The following is a 4,431-nucleotide window of genomic DNA, read 5'->3' as shown; positions in this document are numbered from 1 at the left end:
CACCTGCCAGAGGATAGGGGTTGAGCTATTGCTTTGCAGAGAAGCCAAGGAGGAGGCCGTGGGCGAGTGCACTGCGGGCCGGAGCTCGGGCAGCAATGCTGCGCTGGAGATGCAGAGCTGCCTCCGAAGGCTCCCATGTGCCTCCAGCTGCGGGCTGGACTCCCTTAGGCTGAGGGGAGCTGCGCCTGCCCGCGCCGACTCGGAACGCTCCAGCACCCGCAGGGGCGACACAGGACTTTGCCGGCAGCCGAGGGGCACTTGCCTACCAGGGATCCCCTGCTCTGGAGAGGGGCCTCCAGGACCAGGGTGTGCGGTTTGTGCCCCATTACCCCAGCTCCACACACCAGGAGCCCGCCGGGCTCTTTGCTCATTAGGCCGACATCCCTCTTTAATAAAAAATACATGAATAAATAAATAATAACAGCCATAACCGAGCGGGAAACCGCTTTTCACTCTTCTTTCTGTTCTGTTTCCTCCAGCCCTTCCTTGCAACCGCGGTCCGGGGCCTCTCGGTGGAGTTGACTGTAAATCCTTCCTCCCCGCAGAGTGGCAGGCGGCTGCGTTCCGGAGACTGAGGCTGGCACCACTGGCTGCTCTTGTGCGGGGCTAAGCCAGAAGAGGGGCTCTTCTGCTTTTCGTTTGTTTGTTTGTTTGTTCGCTGCACAGTCAAGCCTTTAGGGGACAAGACTCGAACACGCAGGGACAGGCACAGACTGGAAGCAGTATGTGAGGAACTGGGATGTGGCATCTAGCGAGTAGCAGGGACCACACCGAGCTGGTCTTAGGGAGATGGAGAATTGGGAGGGAAGATTATCTTTCTTAAATAGTACGACCAAAATCTCACTTTTCACATTGGCTCGCATTGTTCCCTCTCTCTCTCTGTGCCTCGGTGCCTTACACCCTTTCTGTCTCTGTCGTGCGAGACTTACCGCCTCTTTCCTGATCTCTCCCCCTCGCAGTTAGCAGAAACCTTTCGGCGCCTGCCCTCGGTTCAGGACCATGGAGAGTGTCCTGCGAGGCTGGGGCCCTCTGCCTGAGGAAACCGAGTCGGCATAGGGAGCCAGGCACAGGCTGGGTGGAAGCAGGGTAGAGGTGGAAGGGAAGAGAGAGGGTGAAGGGCGTTTCAGCCTGATCCTTTTCTAAACTGGCATTCAGAAATGTTGCTGCTCTGGACCAAAGACCTTTAGTTACCCTCTGCCTACCACTCGAATGGGCACACACACACACACACACACACACACACACACACACACACACACACACACACATACACACACCCTGAATCACTAGCTTTTGGAGGATTGGGAAGCAAAAACGCTTCTCATCCTGGGATATGCAGTTCAGGAGTACAGCCCTCGCTAGGACGTTAAACATAACCCGCAAATCCTGGCGCGGAGAACACCATGACCCATGAGTAGGAGTTGGGAGGCTGTGGAGGCAAGTTGGTGCACACAGCCCCCAATCTGAGGGTGTGCTCCAGAGTAGGAAGAGTAGGCAACAGGGACCATGGTTCATTCTGGCAACTTCAGGCTGAAAGTGTGGGGTCAGCCAGGGCCTTCCCGGGCCCTGGCTCAGAACTGATGAGACCCAGGAGCTTCCTCTCCCCTCAACAGCTCCCTCTGGACAAAACCGGGAGCCAGATCTCAGGAGCAGTCCAGATGTTGGGGGGAATACAGGGAAGTGGAGCAGATGGGGCCTGGGATTCCATTGGGGGCAGGGGAGGAGGGCAGCAGCTGGAGGCTGTGCTGGGGCATGTGTTAGAGACAAGGCTCGCACAGAGTGCCAGCACATGCCCTACAGTGGGAGCCCAGGATGTGGGACTTGGTTAAAGATCAGGTGGAGTCAGGTGGCCCTGGGAACCTTCCCTGGACCAGCTACTAATCTCTCCTGCCAGGGCCCAAAGGGTGTACCCCGTGTCAGAAGTGTGACAGAAGGCAAGCGGACGTGGCAGACCTGGCCCCGCACCTGCACAGGAGAGCGTAGTCTGTCTGCCAATCATTCAGGCCTTTACTTTGGACCCTGGGAATGCGTCTGCCATTCAGTGGCCAGAGTGCCCACTCCAACGAGGCTTGGGGTGGAAAGTTTGGCCCAGAGAAGGCCCAAGCTTTCTCCTTCCTGTCTTCCCCAGGAGACAGCATGTCTCCCCACACAGGGCCTTGATCTGTGTCCATGCCACACCTGTCCTGCATGTCTTAGAAGGCTGTGGAGCAAGGATTTGGACACCTACCAGGAAACTCTGTAACTCTTATCATCCTGTCTCCGGCACAGACTTGAGGGTCATAGACTTTCCATCCCCACCCCCGTTTTGCTTCCCCTGGCTGTTTCCAACTCCCTGTGGTCACACCAGTGAGGGGAGGGCCGTGAGCCCACTTGGGAGATGAGCAAGCAGGTGCATAGCGGGGAAATTGTGCATGGAAGGCACAGGTCTGCTGCAGGGCAGGATCGAAAGCTGCTCCCAAGGCTTTGGGGCAACGCGGCCACCAGCAAGTCACGTGACCCTGGGCAGGACTCTCCCCACCTACTGAATGAGAAGGTCTGAACAGGTTGATCTCCAAGGCCTCTTTCTGTTCCACTCAGCCCTGGGAAATGGAATGGTGGGGGTCAGCTGTGTTGATGCCCCCCCAGCTGAGGACAAGGCAGTAATCCCTCACATTCTTGGTCCTCGGGGCCTCCTAGGAGGTCAGGACGCTTGGCAGGGGTGGGTCCTCTATAGGCTGCCAAGGTGGGGCTGGAGTAGCGTCTTGGAGAGACCAGATTCTGGGCTCCTGGCTGCCTACTCAGGAAGGAGAGCAGGGAGGCCTGGGGTAGAGAGCAGAGCTAACCGGGCAGCCAGCGCCAGACAGGCAGAGCCAGGCGAGCAGAGCAGAACGAGGCTCAAAGCTCTAGGGCTTTACAAATGGATTTTGCTAAAATGGAAATTTCCACCCATCCCTGAAATGGAGCCTAGCAGTATGGCCAGATCTGGTGGGGCTGCAGCAACTGGGGACACAGGCAGGGACAGAAACCTCAAGTCTCTCCAGCATCCTCCTTGTTCCTCTTCTCCCTGATGATGGGGGGGGGGGGGGGGATCAGGCTCCTCAGGGACCTGAAGAATCCTCACACCTTTAGAAACCGCTCTCACTTCCCCTAACCTTTGTGTGCCTCCCACCCCTCACCCAGTCCATGCCCTCCTCCTCCTCCTCCTCCAGCTGCCTCCACCCCAAACAGCCCACACCTCCCCCCAAGACTGACCGACCACTCTTCCCATCTCCGCCTTCCCAGCCTCTATCCCTGCTGCTCCCCTCCCCCTCCCCCTCCCCCCCTCCGCTCACCCCAGCCCATTCACGCTGCACCTCCTCACCCCACCTTTTGGAACCCTCTGCGGCACTCTGTCACCCTTACTTCCCTCCTGCTGCCGCCCCGTATGACACTGCCTTCCCACCCTGATCCCACTCCTACACACTTGCCTGTAACTATTAATAGTCCTTGGCAGTTGCTTTTTGGAGACAAGGTCTTGGCTCTGTAGCCCAGGCCGGCCTTGAATTTGGAATCTTCCTGCCTCACACTCCTGAGTTCTGGAATTACAGGGCTGTGCTCCACACCCTGGACACCTGGCTCCCACCCTCAAGCCTTTAGAGCTAAGTGTCTTTCCTGGAAAGGGGCTGGGTTCTGGTATCAAACTCCTAACCCAACCCTGACTGCAGGGTAAACCAGGAAATTGTCTGATGCCTTCGAGACCAAGTCCTTACCTGTACAGTGGGGATGACAACTAACTACTCTCAGGCGGGGCGTTGAGCAGACTTCCTGGTGGAACTCTTGCCTAGTGTGCAGGAGCCTCAACCATGTCCATTTGCTGTTCTGTAATTAAGGGATCCTTGGGGGGAGGGGAAGAATGGAGCTGGTTGTGTAAGCCCAGAGGGCCAGAGTGGAGAAAAACAGTGAACCAGCTCCTGGGAAAGACAGATAGCCCAGACCTTAAAGAGACACACACAGACACTGGCCATGGGGCATTCCAAAGAATGAGGACATCCTTTCCTCCCCAGGCCACTGCCCAACACAGCCTCCCATGGACACCACCCAAAGACTAACCTAGGAGTTGGAATTGGAGATGGAGCCTGGGACATCCCAGGCCCCTGGGGAGTGGGTAAGGAAAATGTTGCTGGACTAAGACAATACAGGAGCCAAGAAGGTAGGCAGGAGAGGCAAGGGGTGGGCTGAGACAGGTTCCCTGGGGGATTTCTTGTTCCAAGCACAGAGTTTAAAGTCTAGGTAGAGACAGGGGACCAATCAGTCCCTGATATGAGGTCTTGGTGTCAGGAGATGTGTTAGGACCTCAGGGCAGCAGGGAACAGGACCCTGCTTCTCGGCAGGGGAAGAGTACTAGGGAGTAGTATGGAGATTGTCAGGACTGAGCCTGGGAGCTGTGAGTATGGGACCTGCGGTCAGAACAGG

At 57.0% G+C, this 4,431-nt stretch overlaps 1 long non-coding RNA gene across 1 annotated transcript; it reads right to left on the bottom strand.

Annotated features, from left to right (window-relative positions):
* Positions 1-370: 370 nt before the first annotated feature.
* LOC121138885 lies at positions 371-4,019 on the bottom strand. Its single transcript, XR_005875767.1, has 2 exons — positions 3,729-4,019; positions 371-780 (listed from the first exon to the last, which is right to left on the bottom strand). It is a non-coding gene; the product is annotated as an uncharacterized LOC121138885 (long non-coding RNA).
* Between the last annotated feature and the right edge of the window lie 412 nt (positions 4,020-4,431).

This window comes from Mesocricetus auratus, unplaced genomic scaffold, assembly GCF_017639785.1.
Source record: "Mesocricetus auratus isolate SY011 unplaced genomic scaffold, BCM_Maur_2.0 Super-Scaffold_6730, whole genome shotgun sequence".
Lineage (NCBI taxonomy): Eukaryota > Metazoa > Chordata > Mammalia > Rodentia > Cricetidae > Mesocricetus > Mesocricetus auratus.
Note: the sequence above shows the minus strand (reverse complement) of the source record. Positions and strands in the feature narration are given on the sequence as shown.